The following is a 15349-nucleotide window of genomic DNA, read 5'->3' on the forward strand; positions in this document are numbered from 1 at the left end:
GAAACTACCTCCCTTGTTATTTCTTATTGCACAATTGTATCCCATCACAGTTATATGCCACATTTAGCCATTTCCCAATTAATGAGCATCTCCTTAGTTTCCACTTCTTTACCACCACAAAAAGAGTTGCTAGAAATGTTTTTGTACGTATGGGTCCTTTTTTCTTCCGTCTCATTGGTCTACGTTGCTGGGTCAAAGAGTATGCACAGTTTTATAGCTCTTTGGGCGTAGTTCCAAATTGTTCTCCAGAATGGTTGGACCAGTTCACTGATGTCCCACTTTTTACATGAATCCTTTCCTGATACTTTGCAGCTGCCAGGGATGCCCTTTCTCCAAATTAGTATACTATATTAATATGTGTAAATACGTGCATGATTGTGTCTCCAGATAGAATGCAAACTCCTTGAGGTCAGAAATGATTTCATTTCTAAACCCTAGCACTTATCACAGTGGCCAGCATATGAAAGGTGCTTAATTTGTTTTCTTTTCTATTATAGGTTTAATCATTACCAAATAAAAACATTTCAATGTACAAAGAAAAACAAATACTGTGGTTTATGAATGTAATGGAGTATTATTGCATAGAAGGTGTTTATTAAGTGTTTGTTAATTGATTAATTAATGTCCCCAGGCTTTCAAGAAGAGAACCCAATCTCAAAAGATCTGACTTTAGCACCTGGGATTGGGACAGAGCCACAGATACTTGTAGGATGTGAAGATTCACTTCAGAACATAGTAGCCATAGGATCAAAGACAGTTTGAGCTATTGAGAGAGAGGGGAGGGACTTATCAAAGTTTCAGGAGGCACAGACAACTGGGAAGAGAAATCAGAAATCAGGTCATGATGGAAGCCAGAGGGAAAAGCATTCAGTTTACAAACATTTGATTTCTGTGTCTCTCTTCAGGAACCACTAGTGCACCAAGCTCTTGAATGTTTGCTCTAAGGTCTGTTACCTCATGGTAGGGAACAGTGCAGTAAGTAGGTTGGGTGCCTCTTGCCATCCTGCTAGGAAGCTTGCTTTGAACTGGGACCTGTAGGCATTTAGGTAAAAGAATTATTTTCTTACTCTACATTTGGGCCAGAGAGGAAACGGAGGAGGTAGAGTGCTGGACTCAGAGTTAGGAAGACTCGAGTTAGAATCTTGCCTGAGACACTTACTAGCCATGTAATAGCCAGCAAGTCATTTCACCTCTCCAAGTCTCAGTTTACTCATCCATAAAATAAGGATAATGATAGCACCCACCTTCCAGACTTTGTAAAAATCAAATGAGATAATTGTGCAAAGTGCTTTGTGAACTCTCAAGCATTATGAAAATATAACATCTTATCATTAAGATTTCTGCTCAGTTCAGTTTATGGCATATAAGTAAAAGACTAATGGTGGGCCAGGCCAGGGCCTTCCCTTTGAAGGTTTTGGTTTTGTTTTGTTTCATTTTTGGTTTCTCTTCACTATTATCACCCGAAGAGTGCTTGCACTCTCCCATAGGCCCAGGGCCTGCAAGCTGGGGTTGGGAATGGGGTGGGGGTAGGGAAGAAGAGGGAATAAGCATTTTAGATAATGCCCATTAAGTGCCAGGCCCACTAGGCTACCCAGAATGCAGCAATTCAGCTAATTCCAAGGCAGGTAATGATGAGGATTACTCACCCTGTAGTTTGTGGGACAGTGCTCCAAAGGGGCAGGGCTTCCTAGGCTTGCTCAAAGAGTTAGAGCCCTCCCCTTCTGCAATTACCCTATTTCCACTAGCTGGCAATGGCATTAGGAACTGAAGCCTTTTTCTTTTGCTTCTATTCTTCAGAAAGGTCTTGAATCCTTCCAGGACTGCCATTGTCATGCGGCTAATTTACTCTTTGAAGCTTCAGGATGCTGATGAAGAAGAACCCCATCTTTAGGCTAATTGGCCATTGAGGATTCAGTACTAGATTCGGAGCCAGAGAACATGGATTAAAATCCTAACTATTTCACTTATTATCTCAGTGACCTTAGGCAAGTCACTACTATCTCACTAGGACTCAGTTTCCTACAAAGTAAAATGAATGCATTGGACTGGGTAATCTTTCAAATTCTTTCCAGCTCTAGGCCTATATGCTCACGTGCTTGGGAAGTTGGTTAGGCTTTGGGTAGTACCCCTGAGGGAACCTGCAGAAATGTGTGTAAAACCCCAGGGGATCTTTAAAGCTCTGCTGAGCACTGACTGACCTGCTTTTTTTCTGTGGATATCAGAAGACAGGGCTTTCCAGGGCAGAGGAGTATGAGACAGTCACAGTCTCTTGGGGACCCCAGCTTGGATCTGTTTCTGAAAATTAGGTGAAAATGTGTTTTGAGCACAATATCTGAAACTATTTGAAGTTTGCAGGAGCAGCGTTTTTTGCTTTTCAGCAAAAAAAAAAAGTTGGAAGTAGAGAAAAATAAACAAATTAGAGTTTGAGGTGTGGTGGGTTTAAATAACTTTATGAAATAAAACCCTGCGACCCCTTCCTTCCCCCTTTATGGAAAAAAAAAACAAATACTCTCTTCCTGCCTTGTTTGTATTGCCATTAATTTAAGGCAGGAAGCCCTCAATGGGTGTGATCTAAACAATTGAGCCGCCTGGGTCCAGCTTCCTCCTCATTCCACAGCTGTAGAGATGGCTGCACGGCAGAAGCCCATTCTGCTCTCCCGGGAAGAACTTGTTGATTGAACTTAGCTGAAGAAGGGGAAGGGGAGGGTATGTTGCAAGAGAAGGTAGAAAGGAAATACTTAAGCTGTGCAGTCACAGCAGACTGTAACTCACTGGTGGTATGTTTGGTTACCCCAGTAGTAAAATCAGCCTATTGAGATTTCTGGAAAACTTCCGGGCTTTCTGCCCCGCGTGCAATTGTTGTTTCTTTTGAGCAAAACCGTGCCCGGGGTGATTGTGCAACTGAGCGATTCTGAAACAAATTGATGGAGGGAGGTGGGGCTTGTGGGGGCTGGCTGGACCACGTGAGGGATACCCCTGCCTATGGACCGGGGGCGGGGGTCTCCTTCAGTCTCCAGCTCTCCCCCCACTCCAAACTCCAGCAGCTGATGTAAACAAAGGTGTCTGAATCCGAAACCTAAAACTCCCTGAGCTTCTCCTCTCCGCTTCCCGGGGCACCGGGCATCTGGAGACCTAGAGTTCTGACAGGGGAGCGGGGCGGCTGTGGTGAGAGGCGCGTTAGGATTACACCGCAGTCTTTGCATAACCTCAACCGGGGGCTGCGAGGAGGGAGAGGAGGGCTGGGGGAGGAGGAGGTGGGGGATTCTCCCGGGGCTCAGGGTTCTGGGAACTCCCCGCAGCCAAAAGCCAAGCTTCAACAGGGCTGTCGGGAGGAGACCGGGCTCCGGGGAACTGTCACCAGGGCAGTAGGAGAGAGCCAGTCAGCCAGTCCGCCCGCCCGCCCAGGCCGCAGGGACCAGGACTGCCTCTCCCCCAGTGCAGCCAGGATGCCAGCAGGTGATTAAACTAATTAACAGACGCCCAGGATCGCTAAACCGCCCTGCGGCGGATTACCAGCGAGGCCAGCTGCTGCCCGTAGAAATTCCCAGGAAGGTGGAGGATCTCGCAACGTATTGGGGAAAACCGGAAAGCGACTTCAAAGCAGGAGGTAGGAATCTATTTAGGAATATGCCAAACCCTCCCAGTTAAGAGCAGGGTCCTTGATGTTGGCGAAGCCTCTGGGAGGTTGGTTTAGAGTGACTGTGACTAAATCCGTAAAGGAGGATTTGGGGTGTGGGGGGGAGGGGGGGAAGGAGAGTGGAATTCCGCCGCCGTCTGCAGCGTCAGGAAAATTCAGAGCTGCTTTCCTTAGACTCAAGAGGATAAAGTTTATTCTTGTTTTGTTTTGTTCTTTTAAATTAAATGTGTTCCTGCGGATGGTTTGCGTTGGCTCTTCTTTTGCAATGAAGGGGAATCAGAGCAAGGTAGACCATGGGGTGACCCAGGTAAGCCCGGGACCGGCCCTCTCTCGCATGCTTTCAATAGCTGGGACCTCCCCTTCATTACCTACCTGCCTGCCTGCAGAGGGGGTAGGTTGAGATATCTGAAATAGTACAAAGCTGGATTAGGTCTTGGGGAGGAACTTGGTTTATGATCCTACATGAGGTTACCATTTCCTTGGTGGACAGATCTCGGTCCAGAACCACTAAACAGTTCATTTAGTCGGTATCCTCACCACGGAATCACTGTTGCCTCACACATTTAAGATATGAAAGATGTGGTGTCCTTAAAAGAGGGATACGAGATCCTGCCACCCACGTATCCTCCCGCCCCCTTCAGAACACTGCTTAGGAAATAAGTTATCAACTTTCCTAACAAGCGAAATGGAAGGAAAGAGAATGAAATTTCATGTTGAGAGGTATATTGGAAGAAAGTATTCTACCATGTAGATGGTGTATGATGTACATAGAAATTCAATTATGACATTGTTCAAACCGCTTTTCTGTAGTGAAATCAAAGGGGTAGCATATAGATGGTATTACATAATAGACATGTCTCTAAATTTACTAATAATAATGAAACATTTGAAAGCAGTGGACCTGCCAGGAAGAGCTTTGGGTTTGGTTTGAGTCTGGGTTTTGTCACTGTAGGGTCTTGGTGAAATCATTTAAAATCCCTGGCCCTCAGTTTCGTCATCTGTAAATTAAGAGTGTTAGACTGTCTTTAAGATTGTCAAAGTTGAAAGGGCCCTATGAGTCTATGAGAGCTTACTAAATAATCAAATATAATCAAAAGTTTGCCCCCAAACCATTTTTCTTAGTGTTTTGGTGGAGAGAGGAGGGGTTGGATCTGGGAAAAGCTTTGGGAAGGAGGTAACTATAGCTTTCAAAATAGTATAAATTCAATGTGAAGGGAAGATGAGATACAAAGAGAAAAGCACACAGAAGAAATGGAAATTTAATCAGAAAGATGAAAATATATAGGAAACAAATTCAGAGGATTCAGGTTATGAAGTTAAATTAAGATTATTTTAGGAATATTTCCTGATTTCCTTTATGCCTTGAGCTCTGTGAGCTTGTCTTGTTTTTTATGGTTGTTGCTAGGTGAACAAATACACTGTAATTTATTTGTGACGAAAAATCAATCAGTGAGCATTTATTAAATATCTGCTATATGTCAGGCACTGTGCTGAGTGCTAGGGATACAAAAACAGAAGTGAAACAGTCTCTGCTCTCAGGGAGCTTACATTCTAAGTGGGGAGATGGTGTGTCTATACTAATGTATACCATATATACTATAGATACATGTGGTATACATACTATATACACACATATAATGAATATATGATGTGTATATATATGACACGCAAAACAAACAAAAGTCATGGATAAATATTGAGTAGTACAAGGCCAAGACAGGTTCTTGGGGGCACCTTAGAAGAGAGAATTCTTCTAAACTGACACTGAACCATTAATGACCACTTGGTACAGTCATTCAGTCAGTTCCAAATTCACTAGTGATACTGTCATCTAGATAATTTCTCTCCAAATTGTCTGCAAGGATGGCATTAGAGACTATTGTCACATTCCAAAATCCAAATATGTTCTTTCTTCACTATTCCCCTGACCTGTTAATCCAGTAACATTAAAAAAAAATGAGATTAGTCAGGCATGGCCTCCTCTAAACCCACACTGGTTTTAATTATCAACACTTACCTTTTTAAATGCTCTTAAAACATTCCTTTAATAAGACCTTCAAGAATTTCTCCAGGAACCAGACTCAAACTTATTAACCTGTCAATGGTATAGGTCTGCCCTGCTCAATGATAATGTGCCTGCTTCTGAAAAGAATTTAATGCAGTCTAGAAAGTTAAATCTGACATTCATTCATATCCCTTTTTACACTTATCTAAAGGTTATAGGTGAGAAGCAGAGCCATAATTAGGACTTCTGGAAGTTGGGACAAATACAGTTTGTGAGGGACATCTCAATGTTGGTGTTCACCTCCTCTGCCCCTCATCTTGGGCATCCCTCTTGTCCTAGGTCTCCAGTCCAGGTGATTCACCATTAAAGGTGCGGTTGTATCAGCAGGGCATTAGGAGAAGATAGACCTCCGCTGAGGGGGTTGGAGAACAGTAGCCTATGATTAGGTGAGGAAGGGGGAGGGCATGCCTCCTCACAGTAGTGGTCCTCTGCCTGGACTGGTCAGTTGCCGCAGGGAAGAAATAGATTTCCCCCAACTTCCTTCCCTCCAAAAAAAAAAAAGCCTCAGTTGTCCTATGCTAGTTACAGTTCTAATGAGAAGAGGCAAATATGGTCAGAAAGTTGTGGGGAGCCATTTTTCTTTCCCTGCTCTAACTCCCTAATTAATCTAGGGACAATCACTTATCTCTAGGGTGCTACTTGTAAGTTGAAGTCACACTAAAGAATTGAATTCTATCTCCACAGAACATATATGCAAACCCCTGGATTGGGTAGAAGGTTGTGTTAGTTATCAAGATCTCCTTATTCCTGGTGCCTTCTCCCTTCCTCCTTCCTCCCCCCCCCTTCCTCCTCCCTTCTTCCTTCAAGTTTAATTGATGTGTTTTGTTATTACATGGCAGATATTTACAGATTGCCCTTACTTTGTGAGGGGTCTCTTGTAATAAAGTAAAACAGTTGATTAAAACTAATAATTTAGGGACCTCATCTGAAAGTACATGCAACATTTTACATCTGTAGCACTTCCTCCACTCAATATTTATGAAAAAAAAAATGAACAGAAATCTATACTCTCTCCCTCCCACCTCTCGCCCCATTGGAAAAAAAATTCCTTGTAATCAATATGCATGGTAGATCAAAACATTCCTTCAATGACTATATACATATACACATGCATACAAACACATATACTTTGTGTATATATGTGTATGTAGTTTCAGCCAGGTGGCATAGTAAATAGACCTCTAGGCCTGGAGTCAGGAGGACTTGAGTTCAAATTTTACTTGACACTTAATAGCTGTGTGACTCTGGGTAAGTCACTTAACAATATTTGCCTCGGTTTCCTCCTCTGTAAAATGAACTGGAGAAGGAAATGGCAAACCACTCTAGTATCTCTGCCAAGGAACTCAAAATGGGGTCATGGAGAGATGGACATGACTGAAACTATGATGACAACAACATATGTATGTATGTGTGTGTGTGTGTGTGTGTGTGTGTGTATACACACAAACTGACATCTCATCTTTCACCTTAAATCCATCATGTTTCATCATCAGTCATCTGGAATTATGAATGGTCATTGTATTGATCATAGTTCTTACAGCTTTCAAAATTGTACATTTTTATATTGTTGTCATTGTATAACAATCTACTGGTTCTGTTCATTTCATTCTTTATCAGTTTATAAAAGCTCACCCCCTCAAATTATTTGTTAATAATGTTATAACATAAATTGTTCTGCCTCTGCTGACTTCATTCTGTATCAGTTCATACAAGTCTTCCATGTCTTTCTGAAATCTATTTCCTCATTTCTTAGAGCACAATAATATTCCACATTCACATACCATAACCTATTCAGCTGTTCCTCAATGGTTGGACAACTTCCAATTTTTTTCTACCACAAAAAGAGTTTCTATAAATATTTATACATAAAGGACCTTTTCCTCTGTCATTGCTGTCTATTAGGTATAAGTCTAAAAGTGGTCTAGCTGGGTCAGAAGGCACACACTATTTGGTAACTTTTGGTTTATAATTCCAAATTTCTGTCTTGAGTGGTCGTATCCATTCACAGGTCCACTAACAGTACCTCAGTGTTGGTGCTTTACAGTTCTTCCCTTCTCTACTTACTCCTGCTTCTTTAGCTACCTAATTGCTTGCCTACTAGACCTTTGATCACTTTTTGTTTGCTTTATATCCTCCTTTATCTTTTCTGTCTGTAGGGTTTCTCACTGCTCATTTCATATACTCTTCGCTTTGTATTGCTTTCCTGATTCTTACTTGTGCCTTTGTCTGATCCCTGATACATGTCTCCTCATCTCCATCTCTTAAAATTCTTGGCTTCCTTCACAACTCAGTGCTAAGGCCACTGTCTACAGAAAGACCTCTACACCTTTGCTCACCTGCTAGGGCATGAGTTGTTCATGTGTGTGTGTGTGTGTGTGTGTGTGTGTGTGAGAGAGAGAGAGATATGAATCCCTTGACATTCTGGTGAGGCCTATGGACCTTTTCTCAGTATTATGTTTATAAATGCATAAAATAGGATTACAAAGAACACTAAAGATTAGTGAAAATAATGGTGTATTTTTTGCTCATGCAAATTTACAGACCCCTTGTAATCTTTCAACTGGACCTCAGTTTAAGAACCCCTCTGTTAGATCACTCCTCTCTAAAGTTGTTTTCCACCTATTCTATATCTGTCTTGTACCAATTTACTTATATGTTGTATTCCCCATTAGAATGTATGCTACTTGAGGACATTCTTTGGAAACCCAGTGCAGTGCTTGTTGGTTGTTCATATCTTGCTTCAACTCTCCAGTCCCATTCCTTCAACTAGTATTTATACCTACTTGCTGCTCTTAGCTTAGTATGACAAAAATATAAATCAAGGAATATTTCTAGTTTTACTAATGATGCCAGATGTAGTTTAATATCTCAATAATCTAAAGAAACATTGTAGGCAGGAGTAAAGTAGTCATTATAGATTTGTTTAATCCTATACAATCAACAAATTCCTCTCTTGTAGAAAATTATTACAGTTCCTTCCTCCATGTAAATTGGGCATCAACCCAGGAGATATTTTTAAATGTCTCAAGCACTTCCTCTATTGAATAAATATTTATTAAGCACCAACTATGTATTAGGAAGGGCAGCTAGGTGGCATAATGGATGGAGTGCCAAACCTGGAGTCAGGAAGACCTATGTTGAAATCAGGCCTCAGATACTAACTGTGTGACTGGACAAGTCACTTAACCCTGTTTACCTCAGTTTTCTCATTTGTAAAATAAGCTGGAAAAAGAAATGGCAAACCACCCCAGTATCTTTGCCAAGATCTCAAAAGGGATCATGAAGAGTCAGACAAAAACGAAAATGACTAAGCAACAATAACAAGGCATGAATGGGTTTGTGGAATTCTATGAAGACAGCATAAAACCAAAAATTATGCTATCAGCTAGATGGTACATTGGATAGAGTGCTGGGTCTGGAGTCAGGAAAACTAATCTTCCTAAATTCAAAAATCACCAGAGACGTTAGCTATGTGACCCTGGGCAAGTCACTGAACCCTGTTTGCCTCAGTTTCCTCATTTGTAAAATGAGCTGGAGAAGGAAATGGCAAAGCACTCCAGTATCTTTGCCAAGAAAATTCCAAACAGGGCCACAAAGAGTCAGACACTACTGAACGATAACAGAAGCTTACAAAGTTGAATTAAGATGTAGTCCCCGAGATCCAGGAGATTAAACATCTAGAAGCCATTATTAACATGATTTATGGGGAGCCTTTGCCAGTAGCTATAGGTGGAAATGATCTGTGCATCTCTAAGCAAGATGTTGTGCCCAATCTGCTTCCTTAGACTCGCATGTATTGGTAGAGAACTTCAAAGTTTTCCAGTCCAACATCCTTCTTTTATAGATAAGGAAACTAAGGCCCAAATGCTTATTTTTAAGGGATGCCTTCACAGCAATAGTACATTTCTCTCTTTTTTCCCCTTTATTAACATTTTTAAAGTTTTGAGTCAACGGCACATTTCTTAGAATAGGAAACCATAAATTGAGACAAGGTAAATTCGGTATTTCGATATGCATACATCCACATATATAATATGTACATGTGAGTATATCTATGTGTATATATAGATATATCTTATTTAAATAAACTCAACACATACCTTCAGAGTATATGTGTGTATATATATATATATATATGTACAGCAAAAATAAACTCGATACCTTGAGATTTATATATGTATGTATATATGTATAATATGTATTTATGTAAAAATTGGACACTATTGAGTTTAAATGTGTATGCATTTATATATTTATATATACATACATAAATCTCAAGGTATTGAGTTTATTTTTGCTATAAGATGTTTGAAGGTCTTTAAATGATACCAATATTATTATCATTACTCCAGTGGTCATTTATTTAAACATCAACAGGAGCAGCTAATCAACAGGCTAGTCCTTTTCATTCCTGAGGTTGAATTCTAAGGCTCTGTGGTGACAAGCTACAGTTGAATAATATTTTATATAGTCTAATTATTTTATATTCCCCCAGCGACCTATTTGCTGTTCCTTATACAGGCTCTCATTTCTAGCCTGTATGCCTTTGCACCAGTCCTCCCTCTGTCTGGCATCTACTCCTTCCTCACCTCTGCCTCTTGAAATCTCTGGCTTCTTTCAAGTCTCAGCTCAGTTGTTTCCATGTATCCGAGACCTTTCTGGTCCCTTAAACGAGGGCTTCTTAAACTTTTTTCACTCTCAACCCCTTTTCACCTGAGAAATTTTTACATGACCCCGGGTATGTAGGTATATAAAATAGGTATACAAATCAAACATCTATTGCCAAGTTTTTCATGACCCCTACATTGTTACTTGACCCCACATGGGGTTGAGGCCCACTATTTAAGAAACTTTGCCCTATACTACCAGTTGTTAGTGCTTCCCTCTCCCCAGTTACTTTGTATTTGCTTATCTGTCTGTGTGTTGAATTCCCTAAGTAGAATACAAGTTTTTTGATGTTAGAAACTTCAACTTGTTTCTTCTTTGCCCCAGCATGGGGCACAATGCTTTGCACAGAGAAGGCATTACATAAATTCTTACTGAATTGCATAACCAGGGCTGGCTGGTGGGCAAAACTGTAAAGTTTATATTTGGCATCTTCCTACCTCCCTTTTCAGTGATCTTCTCAAGAGAAGATTTTTTTTTTCTTTTTGTGCATCCTCAACAACTGGTGTGCTTATCCAGTCCAGTTCAACAAATGTGGAGTGATTTGTATCGAAAAGCAGCGTATGTTGTGCTTCTCCCTTCCTTCCTATACCATCTGCCTCTAGACCTCCATTTTCCCTGATCAGTTTCTCTGACTCCTTTTGTCCTCTGGAACTATTCCTGCTCAGCCTTATCCATCAACAGGGAACTGTCCTATTTCCAGTTCCGTTTTGATAGCAAATCTAACCTTTTTTTCTTGTCATGGACATTCTGACATACGTATGATATATTCTGATTATGATCCTGTTGACAGTCTGAAACTTAGAGACCCTTTCTCACAATAGTGCTTTTAAATGCACAAAATAAACTACATAGGATTTCAAAGGAAATCAATTAAATTGAAATAGTTATCAAACAAAACTTAAGTTCACAGACCTCAGATTAAGAACCCCTGCTCTAAAGCAAGCTGATAATTCAATTCATGCTAAGATGTTACTAGCTAATAGTAGTTCTGATGCTCCTCTGTTAAATCAGGGGTTAATGAATAATATACCTAAGAAGTATGAAACTTTAAAGGTGGCGTTTCAGTATTCATGGTGGGAGGGGAGAGAAAAGTTAAAAAGTTTTTGTTCTTCCTTGAATGATCATAGAATAATAGGTTGAGACCTGGAAGGGACCTGGAGTCTTCTTAGCTCCCCTGAAACCACAGGTATGTGCCTGGGCTGTCTGTTCATTAAGCAGGCAAATCTTTTTCCCGGCTAGACTCAGTTTCTTTAGCCACTCATAGTCCCAGAACATTAAAGAAACAACCACCACTCCCAAAACAAATCCTTTCATAAACATATTTCTTCACGATTTTCATTTTTAAAAAAAGAGGTGAGAATTTCCCAGTGGTGTGTTGTCTGTATTTGGGCCTGTTGGGGCAGCACATGGTTAAGCCGCATGTTTCAGGAGACAGTCCTAGGGAGGGTCAGGCTGGGAGGCTTGCCTTGTGCTCATCTGTTCCAGGAGCTCTGGAGGCAGTGCTGGGGTTGAGTCAAAATCTGCCCTCATTCACCAGAGTTGAATGAGCATCTGTGAAGATAAGAAACCCACATTTCTGAGCCCACAGGAATCTCTTAATAATCCCTTCCCTGGCCAACACAGCCTGTGCTACCCAAATAGGAGAAACATTTTCTTCCTTTCTTCTGTTTTTGGCCTATCTTCCAAGGACTGGCTGTGGGCAGAGGGCTAAGGGACAGAATAGAGCACAATGCACTTGGGTTTGATGAATGTGAATTTCCTTGCATTTTAGCCCCCCTAGTGTGAGCTAAATCAACTGTTCCCTTTAGGGATACCTTATACTGGTGCTCTGGGGGCATTCTATAATGTCCCGCCCTCGAAGCCTGGACTTCCTTTTAAGACTAAAGTGAAGAGCAAAAACAAGGGTAAATCATTCCTGTCAGGATTAAGGTAGCTAAAGAACATGGGGGTTTGGGGTCTGAAGTCAGTTCTTTTTCTAGGTTTGTCTATCCTATATATGTCAGTTTCCTCATGACTAAAATACGACTTGTCATACCTGCCCATATCCATGTCATAGGGAAATATGTATGGGCAATAGGACCACATTCTGGCAGCACTGTAATATTTGGAAGCTTTCAGCCCAAGTCTTTTGGTCTGGCTGAAGGCAGGAGGTGGAATATAATCCTAACAAGGTTAAAAAAAAAACCCACACAAACAAACCAACTTTATACCTTCCATCTGTTAGCATCTATTAACAAACTGAAGTTCATCAACTTTAGTTGACAAAATATTAATGTGAGAAGGACTTCTAGACTGTGGAAGAGTAGAAAGAATACTGGTTTTGGAGTAGGAACAGGATCTAAATACTCCTTATACCTGTGTGACTTTGGAAAGGTCCCTTAGAAAGTCTTCATCTGTCAAATCTGGAATTGGATTGACAGTAAAGAAGCAATTTTAAAACTATTTGGTACTGGCTAAGAAATAGAGTGGTGGATCAGTGGAATAGGTTAGGCACACAAAACACAGCAGTAAATGGATATAGCACTCTCCTGTTTGATAAACCCAAAGACTCTAGCCTCTGGGATAAGAACTCACTATTTAACAAAAACTGCTGGGAAAACTGGAAAAGAGTACAACAGAATTTAATCATAGACCAATGTCTTACACTGAACACCAAAATAAAGTCAAAATGGGTACAAAAAGGGTGATACCGGGGGCAGCTAGGTGGTGCAGTGGATAAAGCATCGGCCCTGGATTCAGGAGGACCTGAGTTCAAATCCAGCCTCAGACACTTGACACTTACTAGCTGTGTGACCCTGGGCAAGTCACTTAACCCTCATTGCCTTGCAAAAAAAAAATATGCCATAGGCAAATTAGAAGAGGAAGAAATAATTTACTTGTCAGATCTATGGAGAGGGGAAGAATTTATGACCGAAGATGAGAGAGAGAGAACATTTTGAAATGCAAAATGGATCATTATGATTAGAAGGAAAGCAGAAAGCTGGGAAACAATTTTTACAGCCAGTGTTTCTGATAAAGGCCTCATATCTAAAATATATAGAGAACTGAATAAAAAATATAAAAATACAAGTCATTCCCCTTTTGAGAAGTGGTCAAAGAATATGAACAGGAATTTTCAGATGAAGAAATTAAGGCTATTTACAGCTATATGAAAAAATGTTCTCAATCACTACTGATTAAAGAAATGCAAATTAAAACTACTCTGAGGTACCACCTCACACCTATCCAACTGGCTAATATGACAAAAAAGGAAAATGATAAATGTTAGAGAAGATGTGGAAAAAATGGACACTAATGTACTGTTGGTGGAGTTGTGACCTGATCCAACCATTCTGGAGAGCAATTTGGAACCATGCCCAAAAGGCTATAAAACTGTGACCACCCTTTGACCCAGCAATACCACTACTAGGTCTGTATCGCAAAAAGATCATAACAAAGGGAAAAGGAACCTCCATGTACAAAAATATTTATAGCTGCTCTTTTTGTGTTGGCAAAGAATTGGAAATTGAGGGGATACCCATCAGTTAGGGAATGGCTAAACAAGTTGTGGTATATGAATGTAATGGAATATTATTGTGCTGTAAGAAATGGTAAGCGGGCGAATTTCAGAAAAACCCAGAAAGACTTACATGAATTGATGCTGAATGAAATTAGCAGAACCAATAGAACATTGTACACAGTATCAACAACATTGTGTGATGACAGACTATGATAAACTTAGCTCTTCTCAGCAATACAATGATCCAACCCAATGCCAAAAGACTCATGATGGAAAATGCTCTCCACATTCAGAAAAAGAACTATGGAGTCTGAATGCCGATTGAAGCCTATTGTTTTCACTTTTGTGTTTCCTTTGTTGTTGCTTTTTCTTTCTTGTGTTTCCCCCTTTTGTTCTGATTCTTCTCTTACAACTTGACTAATGTGGAAATAGATTTAACATGATTGTAATGTATAAGCTTGCTGGCTTCAGAGGGGGGAGGGAAGGGAAAGGGGGAGAAAATTTTGGAACTCAAAATCTTACAAAAATGAATGTTGTAAACTAACCTTACATGAAAATGGAAAAAAATAAGAAATTTGCCCAAAACCAATTTTTAAAAAAGAAAGAATTTTATGTAGTAGTTTGGGTAGTATCATGGTGGGTTAGTTGTGACAGTTCTAACTGTTCCACTAACCAGCTGTTTAATCCCAAGACTAGTCACTTTTCTTTTGGTCTGCAGATTTCTCATCCAGAAATTGAGGGAATGTTTGGCAACCAAGGTCCTACCTATCTCTATAAACCTATGAAGAATATCTGCCTATTAATAGTGTTACCCATCAACATGACTAAGGAGTTCCTAGAATTAGTCTCCTAAATTGTACATCAAGATGTATCTGTGGGAAACAGATGTAAGTGTATACATTGTAGTCTGATGTAACTGAAGCAACACTATTAATCTTCATTTCAGGGATATTATGACTTAAATAGACTTTTGTAGGCCAGTCTGGGAACCTAGCCCTCATGGATGATGTTGTTTCTGTAGCAAAATACTCAGAGTTCTAAATCACTGTTGGCAAGTCCTTAAGTATCTTAGCTTGCTAAGATAATGTGATGAGTGCTTGAATAAACTTTGGTGTTTAAAGAACACACTTAAAATCATTGTTTTTAAAATGTCCCCTAACCCTCGATGTGTTCATCCTTACTCAAATTCCTTCAAAGGAGATAGCTGCCCAGTATTTATGACCTTGTCTTCAGAGACTAATAAACTGAAAAGTCCATCAATGGGCTTCTAAGTTGGAGTGATTTAGAGTAAGAACTGTCAAGATATGCTACAATCCTGTGATCCTAGAAGAGACTTTGAGAACCTAGGTCACCACTGAACAATGATGAAGCCTTGGAACAGGATTTTAGTGATGTTTGAGTGAAAAACAAGCAAGGTTGGTTTAACCAGTGTTAAACCAATACTGTTTGTTGAAGATTTGAAATTTGCATTCAAATTACT

At 40.2% G+C, this 15349-nt stretch overlaps 1 protein-coding gene across 2 annotated transcripts in view; it reads left to right on the top strand.

The window, feature by feature from the left end:
• PDZD2 (PDZ domain containing 2) overlaps positions 1-15349 on the top strand; it is a 514363-nt gene that overhangs the window by 210360 nt on the left and 288654 nt on the right. The window contains exon 1 of one of the 2 annotated variants that reach the window (XM_043975401.1): positions 3286-3607. The exons of the other annotated variant lie outside the window; for it this stretch is intronic. The gene's annotated coding sequence lies outside the window, so the exon portion shown is untranslated. Of the gene's footprint in view, positions 1-3285; positions 3608-15349 lie in introns of those variants that run through there. 2 annotated transcript variants of the gene reach the window in all.

This window comes from Dromiciops gliroides, chromosome 1 (genome assembly GCF_019393635.1).
Source record: "Dromiciops gliroides isolate mDroGli1 chromosome 1, mDroGli1.pri, whole genome shotgun sequence".
Taxonomy (NCBI): Eukaryota; Metazoa; Chordata; class Mammalia; order Microbiotheria; family Microbiotheriidae; genus Dromiciops; species Dromiciops gliroides.